We start from the raw sequence: 25,583 nt of genomic DNA on the forward strand, positions 1-25,583 counted from the left end.
TGTGTGTGTGTGTGTGTGTGTGTGTCTTTTTATATTTTGGATAATTTTTTTAAAAACTGTGGAATCTAGGGTAACTTTATGCCCCAGTATTCATACTGAAAAGAACAGATGCAGCATTTCTCCAAACAGCTTCTCTCAGCTTCCAAAGTCTCCTCACAAGGGAACTAGAAGTCACAAAAATATCATCTACATGATGTAGTCTGACAGATTTTGGTTACAACACAATTATTTCATATTTTTGGCTCATACTACTCTTCAGGAAGAATATGCATAATGTAAGCATTTCCATTTAATAGAATTTTAGCAACACCAGGCTCCCATGTTTGGTTTTGGTTTTAATCATATCCAGAACTAGAAAAAATCAGAGTGAATGCAGAGATGTGTCTTTCCCTTGCTAATCTAAAACTATTGCATCAAACTCTATTTTCTTAGAGATATTTTTCAAAAACTCTTAGAGATCTGTTACAAAGGTACTCTCTAAAGCTTCATCTGAAGTATTTTATCACAACTGTTCATTCATAGTATGTAGATAATACCAGAATATTCAGATAACTCTTTAATTAAAAAGTGACTTTAAGTAATATATAATAAGTTAGCAGTTGACACTCAGTAATAAAATTGTTATCATTGTTTTCCCCAAGGTTTTTATGCTGAAAGATACTGAAAAGCATCAAGAATCCACTTTGTAACAGTATATGCAATAAGAACTAATTCAATTTAATAGAGATCACCACAGCAGTTGCTTTCTTTTCAGGGAAATTATATAGTCTTTTAGTTAATGTATGAATCAATATGTAATTATACTAAATTTTTCTCTGCACAAGTCAATGATGACTTGGAATAATCATCTGTTAGAAGACTTCAGAAAGATGTTAAAGAACCTTTTAGATCATTTGCAAAATTACAAAGTTCAGTAGTTTTCACGAGCATTGGCCTCAAATATTCTTTTATAACAGTTCTGAAAAATCTCCTCATCCTGCTTACTTCAACACAAATAGATGCATGTATACACAAACTTGCTCACACATGTGTGCACACATATGAAAATATATATTCATCCATACAGGCACAATACATGAGTATATGTTAGAAAACACTGAGTTACATTTCTAATTCATTATATAGAGTGATCCAAGCACTCTATATAAACATAAATTAGTTTCTAATTTTAATACAAATTTCTATCATATAAAATACTGAGAGTTGAAAAATGTGATTATTTTCTGTTTTGTTAAGTTAAAAATATGTCCATATATCTAGTGATCTTAGTACACTAGCATCTCATGGGATAGATTTTAAAAATTTAAATCTTTCATTCATACTAAAATGTTAAGGATTGTTCATTCTGAACTCTAACACTGATGTAGTTTTATTCAACTGTTACTTTAATCAGATCATTCTGTGTTACATATATCTAAAGCATCTTCTATGCTATTTTCTATGCAAAGCTCTATGAAAGGAGAATTCCTTTCAATTCTCTTAAAATAACTTTACTCTGGCTATTCTCTCTGCCAGGAAGTTTCTACCCCAGGTCTTCAGTGAGGGCTCCTTTTGCAAATGCTACTAAAATACATTCTAGATACTTCGTTAACTATAATAAAATTTATCCTCATACCTCTTACTTTTTGTAATTTATTATTATTTATTATCTTCATATATCTTACTATTTGAAATTTTCCTGGTCATGCATTTACTTCTCAACTGTCTCCACTAATAATATTTAACTTCACAAAAGCAGATACTTTCTTTTTTTTCATTGCTAAATCTTCAGTCTCTAAATTGCATGTGGTATAGCATAAGCATGCACTAAATACTTCAAGAAAAATTAATCGGTGAATTAGGAAATTAGAATTTAGTATCCCACATGAAACATTCAATAAATGGTACCTGTATTAACATACATACAAAAGAATAGTAATAGAATTAATAGTTTCAAGATAAAAAATAATCAAAATATCTATGTTTTAATATGTAATCCCAATAAATGTAATGAAAACTTGGAAATAATAAAGATATTTTATGTGATTCTATTTGGTTCTTCGTATATATTCAAATATTTGCTTACATGGTTTCCTCTTTATGATTGGTCTGTACCCTCTCCTCGTCTTTCTGGTATCCATCGATATGAGTCCCCTGGAGCATGGAACACTCCCCTATATACCACAGCATCTGGCAAAACCTATTCCTCTCTGTGGAGGCTTTTCCTGGCTATTCATCCTCCTACAATTTACCCAGGCCATGGAAGCAATGTTGATAAGCCTGTACAAACCTTCTCCATATGTTCATGCATAGCTGCTCCCTATGCCCTTCTACTAGGGCCAGTATCTTTTCAGGTTCAAAATGGTCATTATACTATTTCCTGCTTAAATCGCCTACTCACAAATTGTATTGATGCCTCTATGTTCCCTGTTGACACAATTCTTGTTGTTCATCAACCCCCTTACGTTATGCTTCCTGTAAGTATCTCAGGTCCTTGGTATGATGAACATTCATACTCTCTGTTTTATAAAACCCAATCTCTGCTCCTTTGGCGTCAAAAACGTTTCCTTGGTATACTCATTGCTGAAATTATAGCCATTGTGTCTGTAATAGCTTCTACAGCTACAGCTGCTGTTAGTATTTCAAAATCCGTTAATACTGCTGTATATGTGAATCATTTAGCCAAAAATGTTTCTATTGCTATGGGATCTCAAATGTCTATTGATGACAAGTTAGAAGCTAAACTAAATGCCTTAGAACAAACTGTAACCATCTTAGGAGACAAAGTGTATAACTTGCAAAATCGACTTTCATTTAGATGTCATGCTCACTATAAATATATATGTGTAACCAGCGCTCCTTACAATGACTCCCAGTGGCAGAGGCCGCTTATTAAGGCCCATTTACAGGGCATCTGGTCTCATAACAATCTCTCTCTTGACATCTCACGTTTGCAGCAAGAAATTTCGGCCATTGACCTTTCTCGATCACAATTACCTAATGATGATTTTATTGCTCACAGTTTTGTTGATGCAACGTCCTCTTGAATAAATCAATTTCATCTCCCTTCCTTTTCATCTCTGCTTGCCATTGCTGTCTGTGTTCTTATATTGCTAATGTGCCTGCCATGTGTCTTCCATCTCGTGTTCTCCACCCTCCGAGACATGCAACTGAAGCTGTTTACACTTCATTTGCAAAGTAAAAAAAACGGGAAATGTAGTGTTCACGTCAAGGGCTCGAGACAGCTAGTTGACTCGCCCCAGTTTGGCTGCTGGACCTGTCTGCATTTCCCCACCTCGAGGGCTGTCGAGTGAGACAAAGGGCCGCGAGCTGAGTCACTGAAGCAACAACAGAATGCAAGGCAAAAGTCTGCAGTTTATGAGGACATTGTGCTGTCTGCTTCCGTGTCCCCATCAGTCTCTGTGTAAACAATAAACTTACTGCAATTGAGATGCTTAAGAGGAGCAGAGACCTCTGCCCATATTTTCCCTGGAGCTAAGCCTTTGTTTTAGCTCCTGGTGAAAACAAGTCTCACAAGCCACCTTAAGGGCGCCATTGTATCTTTGAAATGTAAAAATCTTTGAAATGTAAACTACTACCACAAGCCCCCTTAAACTGCTGTCTGAGCAGATATTACAAGCCCCTGATAACTATTTTTTAAAGGAGTTTCTATTTCCTTTCTGTTTACCCCTTTTCTTTCTACTGAGATAATGTAAATGTAAACAAGAAAAAAGATATAAAAGCTGTAACCCACAAAAATAAACTTGCTGTGTTTTGACCATAATTTTCACGCAGCCCTCCAGAAAAGAAAAAATTAAAATAAAGGCATTTAATTATCGATGTATACATGAGCAGTTTTACATAAATGGTTAAACATGGTTTGGATAAACTACTGAAGAATTGTATTTTCTCACAAAATAAAAATATCTTCAGATTGTTAAGGGCAGCCAATGACCTATGAACTAAATATCAGAGGAAGGGTAAGAGGATTGAGCAGAATTCCAGTATCACATATTATGGAAGTGAATGAAATCAAACACTGTTGTATCCTATTGATATGTTCTGTCATCTTCACTCTTTTACCCCTTTGCTATTTACCATCAACTTCTCTCTGGTGATTTATCCTGTTGCTTCATGTGCTCACTGTTATTACCCCTCTTGTAATCTCTGTACATAATCTCTCAATCTCTCTTCTCATCCCTTATTATTATTTTCTAATTTTTCTTGAGGTGCAGTCTCACTCTGTCACCCAGGCTGGATATAATAATTGCAAAGCATATAGGTATCTAACAATAGGTCTCCAAAATACATGAAGCAAGACTGGCAGAGTTGAAGAGAGAAATAGATCATTCAACAATAAAAGTTATATCCTTCAATACTCCCCTTTCAAAAATGGATACAACAATTAGGCAGAAGAACAACAGATAAATAGAAGAGACAAATAACACTATAAACCAACTAAAACTAACAAATAGAACACCCAAAAAGAGCAGAAGAAACATCCTCTCATGTTTATATAAAACATTCTCCAGGACAGATCATATTCTACCATAAAACATGCCTCCATCAATTAAAAATTACTGAAATAATAAAGTATACTTTCCCACCACAGTAGATAAAATTAGATATTGATAACAGAAACAAAATTTAAAAATTCATGAAATGTGAAAATTATGTGATCAACAGATTCAGGAAAAAGACAACAAGGAGACTAGAGATAAATAAAAACAAAAACACATCAAATTGAAATTATGTAATGCAGTAAAAACAGTGCTCACAGGAAAATGTATAGCTATAAACATTTGTTTAGAAAAAGGGAAAACACCCTCAAATTAATAACCCAACTTTCTACTTTAAGACAATGTGAAAAAGAGAAAAATAAATATGAAACAAGTAGAAAGAAAAAGTAATGCTTAGGGTAGAAATAAATAAAATCAAGAATAGAAAAATCTGTAGAGGAAATCAAAATCAAAAGGTGATTCTTGCAAAAATTCAGCAAGGTTAACAAAGCTACCTAGACTAACCAATAGAAAAAGAGAGAAAAGTTACTAAAATTAGCATTAAGAAGAGAGGACACAACTTCTAGTCTTACAGAAATAAAAATTACTGGAATATAATACCTGCCAATAAATTAAATAACGTAGGTGAAATAGGGAAATGTGCACAAAGACACAGACTACCAAAACTGACTCAAGAAGAAATAGAAAATCTGTATACACCTATAAGAAGTAAAGAGATTGAATATGTAATCAAAAATCTACCGACAAAGATAAGTCCAATGCCCAGAAGACTTCACCAGTGAGTTCTATCAACAATTAAGGAATAATAAACAAACTCTTCCAAAAATTAAAAGAGCAGGGAATACTTTCTACTTCATGCTATGAGGACAGTATTATCTTAATACCAAAACCAGGCAAAAATATCACAAAAATAAAACTACACATTCTCTATAATGACGATAGATGCATCCTAAACAAAATTTAGATATTTAACACATTAAAAAATGATTATTCATTTTTTATGAATAATACGACCAAGTATTTTTCCCAGGAATGGAAGACTGCCTTAATATTAAAAACAAATTACTATATTGTACCATATCAACAAAATAAAGGCAAACCGCATGATTATCTCAACAGCTATAGAAAAGTCATTCAACAAAACCCAATACCGCTTCATAATAAAAAGACTCATAAAGTCAGAAATGAAGGGAAATTCCCCAACTTGATAAAAAACATCTAGTAAACATCACCCTCAATGAAGAAAGACTGAAATTTTCTGCCTAAGATCAAGATAAAACAAAGATTTTCTTCTTACCACTTTTACTCAGCATTGCACTGCAGAAACAAGGCAGTGCAATTAGGCAAGAAAATAAAATAAAGGACATCCAGATTTTAAAAAGAAGCAGTAAAAATACCTCTATTAGCAGGTAGCAAGGTGTACAGGAAATCCTGGAGGATCCACTAAAAAGCTGTAAGAAAAAAATAAACATTTCATCAATGTTGCAGGATACAAGATTATACAAAAAATCAATCCCATTTCTAATTTGCAATGAATCTGAAAATGAAATTAAGAAAATAATTTTGCTGCATGGCAAAAGAAATAGTCATTAGAGTGAATTGGCAACCAACAGAATGGGAAAAAATTTTTGCAGTCTACCCATCTGACAAAGGGCTGATATCCAGAATTTACAAAGAACTAAAACAGATTTACAAGAAAAACAAACAAACAAACCCATTCAAAAGTGGGCCAAGGATATGAACAGACACTTTACAAAAGAAGACATACATGAGGCCAACAAACATATGAAAAAACGCTCATCATCACTGGTCATTAGAGAAATGCAAATCGAAACTACATTGAGATACCATCTCACGCCAGTTAGAACGGCGATCATTAAAAAATCTGGAGACAACAGATGCTGGAGAGGATGTGGAGAAATAGGAACACTTTTACAGTGTTGGTGGGAGTGTAAATTAGTTCAACCATTGTGGAAGATGGTGTGGCAACTCCTCCAGGACCTAGAAATAGAAATTCCATTTGACTCAGCAATCCCATCCCTGGGTATATATTCAAAGGATTATAAATTGTTCTACTATAAGGACACGTGCACACAAATGTTCATTGCAGCACTGTTTACAATAGCAAAAACCTGGAACCAACCCAAATGCCCATCGATGATAGACTGGATTGGGAAAATGTGGCACATATACACCATGGAATATTATGCAGCCATCAAAAACGATGAATTTGTGCCCTTTGGAGGGACATGGATGAACCTGGAGACCATCATTCTCAGCAAACTGACACAAGAACAGAAAATCAAACACCACATGTTCTCACTCATAGGTAGGTGTTGAAAAATGAGAACACATGGACACAGGGAGGGGAGCATCACACACTGGGGTCTGTTGTGGGGAAAGAGGGGAGGGACAGCTGGGGGTGGAGAATTGGGGTTAGATAGCATAGGGAGAAATGCTAGATATCGGTGATGGGGAGGAAGGCAGCAAATGACACTGCCATGTGTGTACCTATGCAACAATCTTTCATGTTCTTCACATGTAGCCCAAAACCTAAAATACAATTAAAAAAATAAAAAAATAATAATTTTGTTTACAAGAACATCACAACATATACTTGGAAGAAAATTTAACAAAATAAATGTAAGATTTTTACTCTGTGCTATGACCTAATTTTTTTCGTTACCCCCAAAATGTATATGTTGAAATCTTAACCTACCAGGTATTAGGACATGGGGCCTTTGAGAAGTGACTGGGATTAGTATTTTTATATAGGAGATCCCAGAGACTAGTTAGTCCTTTACAGTACATGACAAGACAGCAAGAAAACACCACCTATGAGACAAAAGATGAACCATCATTAGCCATCATTTCTGTCTTGATCTTGGACTTCCCATCTTTCACAAATATGATAAATAAATTTATATTGTAAATAACCTATTTATAATTTAACATAATCATTACAAATTTCCAACTGTTTTATTTCCAGTCATTGACTGGTATTAAAAATCATGCGGAAGTCTGAGTGATAATAATCAAAGGATCCTGAAAAAAAGGCAGTTAACGCATTCATAATTCCCAACTTCAAATATTACTCCAAAGCTTCATTTATCAGTATGATACTGGCATAAAGACAACTATATTGACTTTCTCTCTTTTTTAAATCTTCAGAAATATCACCTTGAGTTAGCAGAGACATCGGATATTTAGACACAAAATTAAAATAGTAAAGAATAAAGTAAAATTGCCTTCCAAATGCAAAAAGATGTTCTGGAAACAAACTAAATTGACAGGCATCCTCAGAAAAAATATAATAGAACTGTTTGAAAAAGAAAGTTTCAGTTAAATAATGTTTTACTCTTTTATCATTATTTGAAATATATTAAATACCTGTAATTAAAAGTAATAGCAGGACATAATTTTTTATTTAATTTTTGATAAATCAAATCTTATAATACCTTGGGATAATTTTTCCAAATTGTATTATATTTATATCCTTATAATTCCTTATACTGCCACCCCTTCCAGGGTCAATGCAGAAGATTTATCTGAAGGGATAGAGGTACAGCTACGTACCAGGCAGGGTGATCTTATTGCGCCTTATAGGTACCTGGAGAAGGGCTTGTTATAACACAATCACTAGAATTTCTTATCTGGGGTATATCCCAAGAATATACATGCCTCATAAGTTTCCAGGTGATGCTGAAGCTATCAATCCGGGCAACAAAATGTGAGAACAACTAGACCAGGTTATTATTTGAACTTTTGAGTCTCCTAGAGAAGGAGCCAGATAGCTGCATGTGAAGCCACGTTGAATACTTTAGATCAACCCTGGATAAATACTGCTCAACCCTCTAAAATACAACCCTTATGTATTTTATCCAGTGTTCTTGGTCTATCTCATATGGAGGAAAAGCATCATAAGACTGAGCTGGGTCCCAAATTCCTGACTCAGAAAGCAATAAGGTAAAGAGCATGGTATCTGTTTTAAGCCCTAAGTTTTGTGGTCAGTTGTTACACAGCAATAGACAGCCTGAATATCTAAGTATGTACATATGAGGACAGGCTCCAACTTTTTAATGCACTAGAATTTCAGCAGGTGTCAGCATTTTTGAGAAAAGTCCAGTAAACTATCTGGGAGATGACCTAAGAAGATCCAGAACCCTGCTTGTGGCTCTGGCCAACTTGTTAGATTTTTTGTTCCTTGTGCCAAGGTGCTGCCACCAGCTCCCTGGATAAAGAAAAGCCCAAATAGCAATATTTTCACTAATCATGATGGTATTTTTATTTAATGATAATGTACCTCTTTATTGGCAGGGGCAAGGTAAAAAAACATTCTAGATAAACTTGTACTTTTATGTTTTACTTGTTTTACTTTATTCCAAAGAGAAACAAATAAGTTTAGATGACTGACCCAAGTTGATATCTGAATTCATAACTTAATTTTATTTAGCATGTTTACCTATGTTAATCAAAATCTTATTTTTTGCTACAACATTATCTGTTTTTCTCATTATATGTAGGATAATTATGTTTCTCTTGTCTGCTTTCATCTCTCTCATCTGCTTTCATACGAAACTTAAGTAAATTGTCTATAGGAAAGATATTACACTCAGATATGCAAATATAATAATGAGAATGACATCTGATATCTAAATTAAACACTAGGTTCTAACAAGCAAAAGCAAATTCTATACCAGTTACTGAATTCAATAATTGTGTAGGGAGAGAAAGGCTAGCAGTGCTAGGGAAGGTCATTAATTTCTTATTAAATAAAGGCCTCTGGAGAGATCAGTTTACCAGCCTAACCTCAAAGGCTGGAGCTGTCTCATGTGTGTGTGCACGCGTGCATACACACACGCGCACACCTGTGTGATGCTTTGATTAATTTCTTCTGTAAATCATTCACAACTACCATGTTCTACATATATAGAGACCAGTTAAAATCCTCCAATTAGTAAAGACTTATATTCTTCTTCAAAACAAAACTCGATAGTATTATTTTGTTTTTGCATTCATTTCACAGCTTTTAGTCTGAACTCAAACTGCATTAGTGAAAACAGGGTCCTTAGAATCTGTCAACAGTGAGTGGCCAACTGGCAGCTCTGAATGACACATAGACAACAGTAGCCAACTATCGGGATAATAAATATATACTATGAATATCTACTTAGTCTCTTGATAATGTTTTCCATTTTGTAAAATCATTTCTTTATAGAGAAATAGATCATTTTCATTCCCAAATGATTATATATATATATTCATTCAGTAGTGTGTGTAAAAGCCAGTGTATACTGACATATAAATGGTAATTACTAATTTCAGAATTTAGAAAGTATTGTTAAATACAGCTATTATTAAAAATAAATTATATAAACATACATAAATTTTTCTAGGTATAAAAATAATTGATATTAAAAGCTCATTTCCTGATTATTTTTGCATGTCATAAATTACATATATGCTCGAGATTTACATATATTGCATCTGTATGGCAGAAATACTACATAATGGTGTACTTCTGTACCTCTTTATCTTCCTTTGTTCAGTGATATTACATTTATAACTTGGAATTGGCCAGAAGAGGAATAAGTCAACCACCAAAGTCAGCAAACACATGGACTGAGGCTATTTTTCCTTAAGAATCAATTGTACGCCATTGTATATAATTATATGATTATTCTTATTAATTCTCAATGATCATCATGTCAGTAACATCAACATAGCTGACATACAAGTCAGACAGATGAAGATAAAAATATGAACTTTATTAATGATGACGTTATTTGCATAAGCTGCTAAAGTCTGAAGACAAATGTGCTTTTTAGTTTTTTAATGAATAATTAGATAGATTTACTCCTGCTCTCCAACCCAGCTGATATCTGCAAGCTACCCTTGAGCAATTGATTCTGAATGCAGCCTCTCTTTGGACAGACAATTCTAGGGATCTAGAACAGAGAGAAGAAAGGCTGAGCCAAACATGCTCTGTAACTTCTCTCTAAGTCAGAGTATCAATTAGTTTATGTTTGACTGCTTGGCACTAAAAAAGCCAAAATAACAATGGGTAAACAACATAGAGCCCATGTCATGACAGTTCGGAGGTATGTATACTATGGGTGCTGGGCTCTGTTTACTTGCTATTCTGCCATCCTGAAAAACTCACTTCCTGATCCAAGGTGACTTCAGGAGCACCACCTCCTATGCATTCAGCCAGCAGGGAAGATAAAAGAAAGGAAACTCATCCTTCCTTTTAATGGGACTTCCTAAAACACCACACAACCTTTTTCCTTCTCATCAGTGAAAACTTAGTCACATGGCCACAACTAGCTGCAATGAAAACTGGTCAATAGAGTCTTTAGTTAGGCACACGGAAGCTCAGAATAAATTTTATATTTGATAATAAAAAATGAGAAAGGGAATGACATATGGTGAAATCTTTGCCATACTCCCCAATTACATAATTAATTGAATTGGAAAAGAGGCTAGATATGTCAATGTAGCTGAAAACTAAACCTAGAAATATAGGGCATAATAAATGTGTTCTATCACAATATGTGTTTTTTTTTTCCACTAGTTGAATCTATTACAATGAAGATATGGAAAACTCATTCATAAGAGAGCATATAAAATGCAAAGCAACTGCAAGTGACTCCACAAAAATAATTAAAGAACTATACACATAAACTAAAGAATTCTGATAATTGGTTTGTAACATAGGGGGTAGAAATTACATATTCCTACAAAGTATACCATATTTATGACTTAAAAGTTAGTATTTTTAATATGTAATTGTGACTCTAATTGTCACATATTTGGAAGAAAAATGTATATTACAAGAGGGTTAAACTATGGTTTATTATAAATAAAAAACAATTTGATTATACTACATTATCAATTATTACCAAAATTGGATTAAAAGAACATGATACATCTTTAAGAATGGGCTGTGATAATTGGATAAAAATAATATTTGAACAAACAGACTGTGAACTAAAACTGATTTTTCTGAAGAAGTTTAGTGTGTTTATAGTGTGTCTTTCCAAGTAGCTCACTCATTATAGTATGCATTTGTGTATCAAACAGTTTCTTTATAAAGAGCATAAGTTTTATCATCATTTTAATACTTGCCTAAATTTTGGCACATTCTGAAATACTGATGTCTGGATTAATGAGATTTTACTCTAAATTCTGATTTTTACAAGGACACAGAAAGTTTCACAGTCAGTAAATACTTTTCCATTCTTGATGAAATGCCTGAAATAAGTATTATGTCATTATAAAGTAATTCCAACTAGAAGAGAATATTGAATGTGTCTTAATATTCTCTGGTAATGAGACTTTGCAGTACTTTTGTAAGCATCAATGCAGAGACACTTAACATTATGTGATTAAGTTAGCATGTTTAAAACATTTATTTCTATGCAACTAGCAATGAATCAGCATGTTTATAGATGCTGCTGTGGAAGAATAATCTTCATCTACAGAAGTTTTAACATTTGCCTAATATGATGCCCTTGCTCCACGATTTCATTTGTGTTCAACTTCAACATATGAATCATTTTTAATCAGAGAAAATGAGCATAATAATCAAATGCAAAGCAGCACAGGCTGATAGTGAATGTTTGTTCTAATGAGAACTTCTGCTTATGTCAGATAATTTAGCTTTCAAAAATATAACTGATGATTAAGTCAAGGAAAAGTCTAAGCAAATCTGCAGGAAGTTAGAAAAACTCCCCTATATCTTTATGCATTTCCTCATCATTAGAAAGGTCACAGTTCTCTGGTGCCACAAGTCCAGCCACAGCATATGCCTTATCGACTTTCAATCTGTGTATATCCCTTCAATTAATATATAGAATCATGTTAAAAACACTAACAAAAATTCATTTGATTTAGCTCCACTCATTTGTTGAGTATGCAAGGTTAAAGAATTTTAATTAAACATGGTGGTAAATTTTGAATGTTTTTACATCCATTCTTCTATCCTCCAGACATTGTTCAAAAGACCTGAATGTTAACAGTGTCTAGGCTCATTTTCAATTACATAAACCATACATAGAGTGACTAAGCTCAGGCAAGAAAAAAAATGGGCAAATTATGTAATATGAGAAATGATTAATTTCTTTTTTTTTCTTTTGAGCAGGAGAACAGATAAGCTTTTGAGGGTTGTTAACTGAAATTTCCTCTTAGCTTTCAGAACCTAAAAAACTGATACATCAAATAAGGTATGGTTACAGAAAAAAGACCAATTATGGGTTTTAAAATATTGTAAAAAGTCAATGATGTACTTATGCAACAATCTTGGATGTTCTTCACACATACCCCAAAACCTAAATTGCAATAAAAAAAGTCTATGATTTATTCTTACTCTTAAATAGATTTAGACTATAATGATCAAAATAGTAAAGTCAGATACAAAGAAAAGAATATGACATAAAATTGGGAATTACTTTTGAATTTTGCTAAATTAAAACTGTCAGATTAGGCACTTCCTTACTTCTCATTTAGAATAAGTGGGATCCTCAGACACTAAACTTAGACAAAATTTTGGAGTGTTCAGCATGGACATTGGGATGGTACTAAACTGATACCAGAGTTGCACAGTTGAGTATGGAAGATAGAGAAAACATAGTATCAAAAGTCAGGTACAGACCTGGCTTCCACCTATAGAAGGCAGGAATTATTGCTTTCAATATAAAAAAAGGAAAAGTTCAGCAACATATAAAATCGTAATTTTTGGAGTCTTTCTGAGAGCTGAGATTGCACGTTAACCAATTAGTCTAAAATACAAGAAAACGCAAGCTCCTCCAAGAAAAGATAGCACATGAACATAGACTCATACAGAACAAAGAATGGGAGTAAGGCTAGGCCACCATGCTAGAAGTTAAGAATTAATCTATTTTTTTTAACAAATTGCTAATAGTCAAGTGTGAATTAGTGTGGTAGCATGGAGATGCTTGTATCCTAATACAAAAGTATATTTATTAACCCAATCACAGGCTCTTCTCCAAGGAGTATAATTGAGTACTTAGGTGAAAGAACATGGGCGGGTGGGTATTGGACAAAGTCTCCATCAGTGATGCTGGGTTGGGGGAAAGGGACTGGTCACTACTCAAGAAAGGAATAAAGCCCTACAGAAAGCCCTTCCTGGATTACTACTTCCACAAGATAAAACCATTAAGCTGATATGGAAAGGAAAACAAATCTGCTGTACCCCAAGACAGTTGGTAAGACCCACGGTGGCCAGGAGAAGAGGAAATGATATGCCGTATCCCAGCAAAACAAGGTCATGGAAACACCTTTGTCCGGACCACAGAAAAACACTTACCATTAGTGAAAACTGAGAAAGCCCTACTCCAAAGAACTAGAAACCGAGAGATTGCCTGTGTCTGAATCTAGGTCACCACAAACAATATTCTCATTCTAGCACAGGCTACAAAATGTTAATCTTCTACTGGCGGGGAGGATAAAGCATAGAGACAAACTCTTTGAGAATATAGTGAGAAAAGTCCTAAAGCTGAGGGTAGAGAAGCATAAAAATCCCTTCCATAATCCAGCCCTCACCTTATGCACTAGTTAACACTAAGTAAATTATAAAAACAGTGGTACACACCAAGATAACATAAATAATATCAACACCCAAATTTAGGTCAACTTCTGGCTATATAAATTCAATTCCCTGGTAAAGTCATAGGAGACACGAAGTCATGCCCATACTCAAGCAATTAAAATACTACCTTGGTCTCTACATTCCAATATACAATGTTTGACTTTTAACAAAATACTGTAGGATATGCAGAAAAGCAAGAAGAGAATGACCCATCAACAAGAAACAAGGTACTTAACAGATTCAGACTTGGATATGGCCCAATTGTTGGAACTATCAGATAAAGAATTTAGAAAAAATATAATTACGATATTCAAGACAATGATAAAAATAGATACAATGTGTATGAACAGATGAAAAATACAGATGGGAAATTGAAACTATAAGAAACAATTAAATTAAAATGCTAGAAAACAATCCACATTAATAGATATGAACAATGTCTTTAAAGGATTCACTGTGTTACTTAAACAGACAAGATTCAGTAGACTTAAGGATAGGTCAGTAGAAAATATCCAAACTAGGCCAGGCCCGGTGGCTCATGCCTATAATCCCACCACTTTGGGAAGCCAAGGCAGGTGGATCACGAGGTGAAGAGATCGAGACCATCCTGGTCAACATGGTGAAACCCTGTCTCTACTAAAGGCTGGGCATGGTGGTGCACACCTGTAGTCCCAGCTACTCGGGAGGCTGAGGCAGGAGAATTGCTTGAACCCAGGAGGCGGAGGTTGCAGTAGAATTGCTTGAACCCAGGAGGCGGAGGTTGCAGTGAGCCGAGATTGCGCCACTACACTCCAGCCTGAGGAACAAGAGCGAAACTCTGTCTCAAAAAAAAAAAAAGAAAAAGAAAAAGAAAATATCGAAACTAAAACACAAACTGAAAAATAATAGTTAAAAATACATTTTAAAATCCAAAAACAATAGCACTGAAAAGTTTTTGGAGACAATATCAAATAGTTTAGCATATGTATAATTGTTCTCTGTGAGAGAAGAGAGAGAAAATAGGTAATAAGAACTATTAAATGAGTTAATGGCTTGAAATTTTTCAAAAATAATACAATACATTAAACTATAGAAGTAAGAATATCAGGGACCCTAATCAGGATAGATAGCACCCTCCTCCCCCTCCAAATTTAAAACCCCTAGATGCATAATATCTAATTTCTAAATATCAAAGATAAAATATTGAAGACAACCAGAGATAAAGGCACACTACATACAGAAAAACTGTGATAACAATTTTATCAAATATCTTGCTAAAAATATAAATGTCAGAAGACAACAAAGTGCCATCATTATAGTACTTTTTAAAAAAATCTTTCCACTTAGAATTCTATATTCTATGAAAATATCATTCAAAAATTAAGGAGTCATAATAGCAGTTTCAGACAAACAATACCTGCTAGTATAGTTTGTTACTAGCAGCCTTGCATTTTAGGAATTATGAAAGAAAACTTTTCAGGCATAGGATTATTACCAGCATATACATGAAAAAATGAAGACCTTCACAAAGACTTAAAATCTATGTAAACATATTAAGCGTTTTAAATTATTTTTCACCAAGCAATTATTTCTGACTATAGAAGAATTAGAAGGAAAAGTATAAGTGTATATCATCCTAAATTAAAATATTTTACAAAAAGTTGCAAAAGATTGGAAAGAAGGAATTATGTGCCTACTAGTGTAGGATTCTTATACTACATATAAAGAAGTATAATTTTGTTTGAAGAGAGACTAAAATTAGTCAATATTACTTAATATGTTAAACATAACCATTAAAATATGAGAAAGAAATTAGTAACCATAATAGTAAATATTTTTTAAAAATCAAAATCGGTAGAATAAAGGGAAAATATAACAGAGAACTGACAGAAAAAATTGATTTTAATCCAACAATGACTGCACTGAATATAATTGATCTAAACACAGAACGTCAAGTTTGTATAAAGTACTCAGACTCAAATATATACTTGATAGAAAAACTACCTTAAACTTAAAACAGTTAAAAAGTAAATAAAGTGACTATATATTTCAGAATTTAAAAAACCACCAAAAATAAACAGAAACATTGCATCCTGATAAAGAGACAATATGCCATGAACATGTAACAACTGTAAAGTGTATAGATCTAAATACAGCTTCAAGTGCACACACACACACACACACACACACAATTGAGAGAACTCAAAGGAGACATTAAAAAATGCAATTGTCATTGGAGCCACAATGCTTCTACCACTAAAAATGTAGGTTTAAAATCAGTAAGGATATAAAAGCCTGAACACTACTTCCAAAAAAATAGACTTAACAGGCAATTAATAATCCTGTGCATAATAACAGGCAAAATAGATATTTTCTGAAGAGCACATGGAACAATAACAAAAACAGACCATGTTCTGGGCCATCAAAATAATTCCTTAAAATAATACAAGATATACTATCTGACCATAGCAGAATTAAATTAGAAATCAAAACCAGAAATATAGCTAGAAAATTAACAAATATTTTGAAATTAAACAAAACATTTCCAAATAACTTATTATTCACAAAAGCATCAGAATGAAAATTAGAAAGCATTTAATTTGAATGAAAATTGAATATAACTTATTCAAATATGTGGGATGAAGTTAACATAGTGCTTAAAAGAGAAGATACAGCATTAATTACTCATGTGTGCATATAGTAGAAAAGAAGAAAGGCCTCAAATCAGTTATCTAGGTTTTTAGCTTAGAAAACTTTAAAAAGAATAACCAATCTAATCCAAAGCAAACAACAGGAAGAAAAAAATATGAAAAATTCAATGTATTTGAAAAAAAATCTAAACAATAGAGAAAATTAATATAATCAAAAGCTGATTATTTAAAAAAGAACAAGTGAGAAAATATCACCAAAAAAAAAGATAAAACAAAACTCACCAATGTAAAGAAATAGTCTACATTCACTGAAAACTCTACAATCATTTAAAGTATAACACAGACATTTATAGTAAAATAAATAGCAAATAACAATACCATCACAAGAAATGTATGCCTCAAATTTTGACAATTTTGATGAGACAGACAAATTCCTCAAAAGAAATAATCTACTAAACTTACTGAATAAGAAATGGATCAACTGAACAGTAAATTAAATAAACACATTAAATGTGTAGTTTTAAAACTTCCAAATAAATTTCCAGACCATTTCTGCACAGTGGTACTTAAAATTTCCCCAGGTCAACTGAATGTACACTCAGATTTAAAAATTCCTGCCCTTGGCTCTACATCAAGAGTTTGTAGGAGTTTTTGGTGAGCCAGGAGATGATTGTGAGGATTAATTAAAAATTCTGGAGCAGCTGGCATGTTTCATTAATCTCTAACAATGAAAAGTCAAGGTATTTGTTTAGGGTAGAAATTTCAGGCTGAATTGATAAGTGAGGAAAACCCAGGATACTTCCCAGGGTCAATAATTCTCAGCCAATGTTGAAACTGAATAAGAAACACGGGGGGTGAGACCCAGGAATCAGTAATTTTTAAACTTTCCATGTGTTATCAATACTAGCCAATTTTGAGAAACATGAGCCTGATGGGCAAATATCCTTAATGAGATTAGTGTTAAATCTTCATAAACACAGATGAGTAAAGTGTTTTAAAGAAAAGTATTTTGTATCAGAAAGCTGTCTTTACCTCAATTATGAAAAAAATCCACTTGTCTAAATATTTCGTCCATATTAAGAGGGGAACCTGTCTAAATATGTAGTCTGATTACCTTTGTAGCATTCTAGAAATCTCCCTTTCATGTGATCCTTGCCATGGATACATACTCTATAAATATTCTAAGGGAAGCAAAATTTTACATCTACCTTCCTGGAGTTTTTAACTTGGCCTGACAATTAAATTGACATGAAACAGATAACAGAAAAAAAAAACATACAAATTTATTTAATATTAATTTTATGTGACATGAAAGTCCTCATAAGAAAATACAGAGTCAAAGATAGAACGTAATGCTTATACTTTGTATTGCACAAAGAGCAGTAAGTTTAGTTTAAGTGGAGAGGCTAGAAGAGTTATTTTAATAGGTTCTATATAAAATTATTTTGGGCTCAACTTCCATTGTTATTTTCTTTCTAGTATAAAGAGAACAACATTCATCTGGGAGTTTTACCTCATGTTTTAAAGAAATAGTCAGATTTCAAATCTATATGCACGGGACGAAGATATCTTCGAAGGTCACAAATTTGTTAGTTAAACATCATATATTTGTAATAGTGAAACCTGTACTCAAAATATAAGCAGCTTGAAATTGGCTTTACCAATCTTGAAATTGGACCACAAGTGTCTTATATATGCAAATCTAATGTAAAACCCACAACTTGGACTCCATAGTTAAAATTATTTATGCATAGCATTCAAATGTGTGCATTAAATATGCTTCCACAGTAGAGTTTGAAAGACTACTATCTGATTTACGATTGAAAGCTGCCTATCTATAAAGTCTTGTACATACAAACTTTTTTATGAGCTATGAAATAAAACATTTTAAACTGAATATCTTGAAAAAGAAAGAAATAAGTAAGAAGGTCAAAGTGATCTTACACTTGCTATTTTTCAAGTGCCTTTAACTCAAAATGGTCAATATGCCAGAGTTATATATTTGGGGGTATTTGGAACATTTTGAAGGGTATCCTTGGCTTCTTCAATATCAGGGATTCTATATCAGATTTTTTTTTAAGAAAAAAGATAGCAATGCAGTTTTATGAAGAGACAAGACAGATGATCTTGAAGGTAAAAAATAATGCAGAGAAAAAATGAGAACATGCAAATATTCTAATCTGCATTTTTAAAATAAAATTTGTATCGAACATAAAACCATAAACAGGTAATTCAAGTAATTAGAAATGAGCAAGATCCCTACATTGTAAACTGTTATTACAGAGAAATGGGGAAAAAAAAACTAAATAAATGGAGAGAGACACTATGCCTATAAGTCAGAAAACTCAATAATATGAACATTTAAATTGACCGCCAATTATTTTATAGATTGAATGTAATTCCAGTAAAAATCCCAATAGACATTTTTATAAAAATTGATAAAACGATTCTAAATTTTTAAATGAGATGCAAACAACCTAGAGTTGACAAAATAACTATGAAAGAGAACGTTATTGGAAAGCACTGATTTAAAAATGTACTAAGAAGGTACAGTAATAAGCACAATGTCATAAAGATTTAAAGAAAGAATAATTGAACAAAATATCAACACATACAAATTTGAGCAAGATTCTGTGCATAACAAATATTTATTTTATTGTATTAGAGATGGAGTCTTACTCTGTCATCCAGCCTAGAGTACAGTAGTGTAAGCCTAGCTCACTGTAACCTCTAACCCCAGAACTCAAGTGATTCTCCCATCAGCCTCCTGAGCAGATAGGAGTACAGGTGTATGCCACCATGCTGGGATAATATTTCATTTTTGTAGAGATAGGGACTCACTGTGATGCCCAGGCTGATCTGGAACTCCTGGCCTCAAGTGATCCTCCCACCTCAACTTGCCAAAGTGCTGAGATTACAAACATGAGCCACCATGCTGGGACCAGGAAGACTCTTTTCAACAAATGGTGTTAGAACAATTATCCATTCATGTTATATCCTCCATGGAATAGAACTCTTAAATGTGTATCTTTTGTTCATGCAAAAATGAAATGAAAATGAATCCTAGGGTCAACTGTAAAATCTAAACTATAAACTGAAAGAAAACATAGAGTAAAGTATTTATGACTTAGAGCTAGGCAAATATTTCTTGTATATGATATAAAAGTATAATTCATCAAAGACAATATGGATTAAATGTACTTTATCAAAATTTAAAATTTCTACTCTTTTAAAAGATGCCATACAAAATCAAATAGACAGGTTAAAGACTGGGAGAAAACGTTTGAAAATTATGTATTTGATAAATAACTTGTACTCAAAAATCTCTAGCACAGGGACGTGATGAACATTTGGAGTAGTGTGTACCAAGGGTACCCTGGTTTGATCTTTGTACATTGTATGAACTGCAGTGAGACATAGCATGTGCCTCATAATAATTAGTTTTTTTAAAAAATAAACAAAATCAACTCTTTTTTAATGAATAGAAATTTTGAAATGATACTTTACCAAAAGAGATATTAATGCCAAATACATAAAAATTATGCTCAGGAAATGGCTTAAGAAACTTGTGGGGATAATGGATAGGTTCATTCTCCTGATTACAGCAGTGGTCTCTTGGATGCATAAATATGTCAAATTTACCTAATTGTAAAAACGCCACTTTGTAGGGACTAATTTGGTAGCAAAATATACCATTAACTGATATTAAGAATCCATTTGTTATACAGAACTCTGTAATAATATATGTAATAAATATGTTACAATACAAATTAAATGCAGAGACAAATCAGAGCTACCCTATGATTATAATAGTTCTCAATTCTCTGAGAGAATTAGTGAGAATAAATAACATTTTTGCATTGTTTTGAACTTTAAAAGAAGTAATCATTTGATGTTGGTTATTGTGTCTAATACCTGACATGTAAGATTGTTCATGTAAATTTTCTTAATTTTATGTAACTATATTTAATGAGAAAAACAGAATTTGGAGCAAACAAGCTAGTGGAAGCAATTAATGTGTGAAAGATTAACTTGGTGCATAAGAATGTCCCTGATAATATCATCATAGAATGAAGTACAAATTAGAAAATCTCTGAAAAGTATGATCCTGCTAAAGTCATGTCAATTATACACTCCTGCCTAGTAGCTATTCCACAGGAGAGTATCTAGAAATATAAAGTTCTCTTTGAAGATATTATATAATTTGAATCAAGAAAATAGAGGCAATACAATTTGTGTCAATTGTAACCTTACAAGAAAATTAGTAAAATGTAGACAATTCAAGACCTAACTTTTAACCAGCCAACTCTTTTTTATACACCCTCATAAAAATGGCATTAACAAAATGATACAAGAAAAGAAGGAAAAGCCCTATACAGTGCATAAATTGGACACCTATCTTCTAAGAAATTTTCTACAGCTTATAGCAGCAAATATTTACATTTATTGATAACTACTTTAAAAGCATCTCAGAAAGTTTCTATTCATGAAATGAGGCTAAAAATATATACAAAAAGTTATTTGTTATTATCTCTCACCTCTTGAAAATCTTTAAATAATGCAAACTCTGAATTTATTCTTTTTGGTAAGTCTCTTTATTTCTATAGCTAACTTTTAGAATAAAAGCAATTCTGTTCTGATGGGTGCTTTGTGAATTTGTTAAATTTGGAATAGAGCATCTTTCCTCTTTCACTTGAACTCTCGAAATAATTGTACTATCTACTTAAGAAAATGCACAGACAACTTCTCAGGGCATTTGTCCCACGGCTAGATAAAAGTTATGTTATCTAAATCACCAGAGAACCAATTTTAACCTTTTGGCAGATGTAATACTCTAAGATTGTAAAGTAAAGGTACAAGATTAAAATTTCATGTTCTGTTTTTTTTTCTTTCTTGCCTATATTTAATTAAATATTTCAAGTCAAATTCTAATTTGGTGAAAAAAAATTTTCTTAAATGTTTTCACATATCGAAGATCTGTTTGTCTTTGCTATCTGTGATTCAGTAAGTCAAATAAACCCAGGCTTATGTAGGTTGCAGGCTAAACTTGCTAATAATAGCATATCGTTTAAAAAAATCAAACAGAATTTTTCTTTTCAAAAGAGCTTGACATAGTTGGCATGCCTATATTATATTGCAGTCTTTAATGCTTACACTATATTTGAAATCTAATTTTCAAACCGTTGACAAAAGAGATTGGAAATATTCAAGATGACATTGTTTCATCATTAAAAAGCAGATGTCTCTTGTGCCCTTACATTTATACAAATACAAAGTAAATGTTAACAAATAAGCATCAGTTTTTACCAAAAAACACTTTTGTTTTTTTAAATAAATTTCAAATAAAATTTATTGAAGTCAGTTTTGCAAATGGTATTTCCTATTTTTCTTCTTCCTTCCACATGTGTGCAAAATATTAATTAAACCTAAATACAGCTTTAACATACAAAACTGCTTTAAAACAGGCATACAAAAAAATGTTTTTACCAGATAAATGAACATCTCCTTTTAAATTCTAATTTAGAGCAATAGTATCTATGGTCCATGTGAATAATTATTCTCTAATGTCAGAAATGGCATTGTATTAAATTTTTTATGCACAGGTAAATAGCAAAAAACAATGTGAGAGCTTTAACATAGCCAAACTTAATTGTACTATGCCACCAGTAATCATTAAACCACAACTGATATTAAGAATACATTTATTATACAGAACAACCCTGTAATAATATATGTAATAAGTATTCTATAACACAAATTAAATGCAGAGACAAATCAGAGCTACTCTTTGCTTAAAATATTTCTGAATTCTCTGACAGAATTGGTGAGAATATGACAAAAGACTAAAGAAATATAATATTAAGTCAAATTAATCCTTCAACAAATATTGTTACCATACTCTTTTTAGATGCTGAGATATGTCAACAACATGTACCCTCATGGATTGTATATGCTAGTAGACATACATTTGGAATATAGTATTAATTAGGGTTGTAAAAAATAACTGTAGATGATACAGTTTCAGGAGCATACGCAGGTATTTGGTTTGAGATTTGTTACCTTGCTAAAACCTATCAGTCATGAAACTGAAGCTGTTGAATAAATATTTGTGTCTGGAGATCAAGTTTCAGGTAAAGCAAGTATACTTTGAGAGTCACTCTGGTGGATGAATAAAACTTGAAGTCATGAGATAGGATGAAATAAGGGAAAAAGTGTGAATAGAAACTGTGGTCTGAGGACCAAGCAAAATCAGGGAGACATGGCAAAACTAGTAAAAGGGACTGGAAAAGCATAGCCAGAGAAATTTAAGGCTGACTGTATGATTCCGTTTTCATGCTGCTGATAAAGATACACCTGAGACTGGGTAATTATATTTTAAAAAGAGGTTTAATGGACTCACAGTTCCACATGACTGGGGATGTCTCGGGATCGTGGTGGAAGGCAAAAAGCACATCTTACATGGTGGCAGGAGAGAATGAGAGCCAAGAGAAGGGAGAAATCCAGTTAAAATCATCAAATCTCGTGAGACTTATTCACTATCAGGTGAACAGTATGAGGGAAACCACCCCCATGATTCAATTATCTCCCAACCAGGTCCCTCCCACAACACGTGGGAATTATGAGAGCTACAATTGAAGATGGGATTTGGGTGGGGGCACAGCTGAACCATATCACTGAGTATTCCCAAACACTTTAAAAATTACCCTTTCTCCACTAAATTGTCTTTGCATCTTTACCAAAAATCAGTTTTCATGTAAGTTTGAGTCACCCTATAGGTGGATCTATTTCCTGACTCTCTATTGTTTCATTTGTCAATATTTCCATCTTGTTGGAAACCACACTTTGATTAATGCAGCTTTTAATAATAATTGATTTCAGATGTTATAGTTTTGGTCTTTTTAAAAGTTGTTTCAGCTATTCCAGAACATTTGCATTTTCATATAAAGGAGAATCAGCTTGCCAATTTCTACTAAAAATAAAATTTTATTGGAATTAATTTGAATCTCTAGACCAATTTGGAGAAAATTAACATCTTAATATTAAATCTTCCAATTAATGAACATAGTGTGTCTCTTAGATATTCTTTAATATATTTCAGAAATGCTCAGTAAGTTTGACCATGTAGCTATTGCAAATCATGTATAAGATATACCACAGAGTACTGAATATTTTATGCTATCATGAATTTAAGTTTAATATCTAATTTCTATTGTTTACACACAATATTTTTGTTTAATTATCATGTGTTATACAAACTCAATAAACTTACTACAAGATTTCTAGTAGAGTCCATTACATTTCCTGCATAAATTAATACACCATCTGCAAGTAGTAAGAATTTTTACGTTTTTCCAGCTTCTGTTTATATTTTTAAAGAACAAGAATATATTCCACATAATTTAACATATTGTAGTTTTATCTTTGCTTATATAAAAATCATTTCTTCCTCTCCTCTTTCTAAATAATTTACATTTTGGGTTATCTAGACATATCTTTCTTTTTTTTAGGCTGGTCACAGTGGCTTATGCCTGTAATCCTAGCATTTTGGGAAGCGGAGGCGGGCAGATCACTTGAGGTCAGGAGCTTGAGACCAGCCTGGCCAACATGGTGAAACCGCTGACTCTACTGAAAATGCAAAAATTAGCGGGGCTAAGTGCCAGACACCTGTAATCCTAACTACTCTGGAGGCTGAGGCAGGAGAATCGTTTGAACCCAGGAGGCAGAGGTTGTAGTGAGCTGAGATCACCCCATTGTACTCCAGCCAGGGTTACAAAGTAAAACTCCATCTCATAAAAATATAAATAAATAAATAATATCCTATGAAGTTTTAAAATATTTTGGGATTTTCCAGATATTTCCCAGTATTCACAAAGCCAAAACTAATAGATCTCTAAAGACAAATAGGCAAATCACTCAAAATAGTTGAAAAGGTTACTATCCCTTTTTGTCTGATTGAAAGAACAAGTAAAGAGAAAGAACAGAATATTTTCAGTATATTTTTCTTACTAATTTTTGTTTAATTGTATTGTAAATGACAAAATATGCCCTGCATAAAACTAACACTTTAAAATGTATTTCAATTTTATAGCCCAGAATATTGCCTCTCTATAAATATTTTATGTTCATTTTAAATAATACATATTCTGCTTATATTGGGTAGAATATTCCAGAAATTATAATTGTTAATGTTGTTTAGATCTTTTACATATATTAACTCTATGTCTACTAGTTCTATCAATAATGATGAGAAAGGTTATAAAATGTCTAACTATGGTTGAGGATTTGTCTAATTCCTTGTGTGAGGTTTTGCTCTGTGTATATTGAAGCTGTATTACATGGTTTGTAGCTGTTTATCATGGTTATGTTCTCTATCACTTGTAATAATTTTTAGTCTAAAATCTGCTTTGTATGAGTATGGCCATTCCAGCTTTCTTTTTATTGATTTTAACATGCTATATCTTTTCAATACTTTTATTTTCAATATATTTGGTCTCGTGACCAAATATAGGCTTTTTATAAGCATCATATATTTAGATCTTTTTTAAAATTAAATTGAAAATCTGTCTTTTAATTATAATTTTAGATTATTTATATTTAATATTATTACATTGTTGGGTTAAAGTCTATCTTGTTGATATTTATGTTCTACATTTTTTCTTTTATATTCTTTTTTTCTGACACGATTGTTAATTAGATAATTTTTATGATATCATTTTGACTCTATTATTGACTTATTAGTTATAAACTCCTCACAATTTTCTATTTTAGTGCTTAATTTAGGGCTTTTGAAGTATATGTTTAACTTATCAAAATCTACCTTGAAACAATACTATACCTATGCAT

General features: G+C 32.5%; 1 long non-coding RNA gene across 1 annotated transcript in view; it reads right to left on the bottom strand.

Moving 5' to 3' along the window:
• Positions 1–4,935: 4,935 nt before the first annotated feature.
• The window catches only part of LOC144578292 (uncharacterized), a 136,083-nt gene continuing 115,435 nt past the window's right edge, over positions 4,936–25,583 (bottom strand). The window contains exons 3-4 of the long non-coding RNA XR_013523788.1: positions 7,219–7,334; positions 4,936–5,950 (exon numbers count right to left, since the gene is read on the bottom strand). This is a non-coding gene — a long non-coding RNA (uncharacterized LOC144578292). The remainder of the gene's footprint in view (positions 5,951–7,218; positions 7,335–25,583) is intronic.

This window comes from Callithrix jacchus, chromosome 11 (assembly GCF_049354715.1).
Source record: "Callithrix jacchus isolate 240 chromosome 11, calJac240_pri, whole genome shotgun sequence".
NCBI classification, from domain to species: Eukaryota; Metazoa; Chordata; class Mammalia; order Primates; family Cebidae; genus Callithrix; species Callithrix jacchus.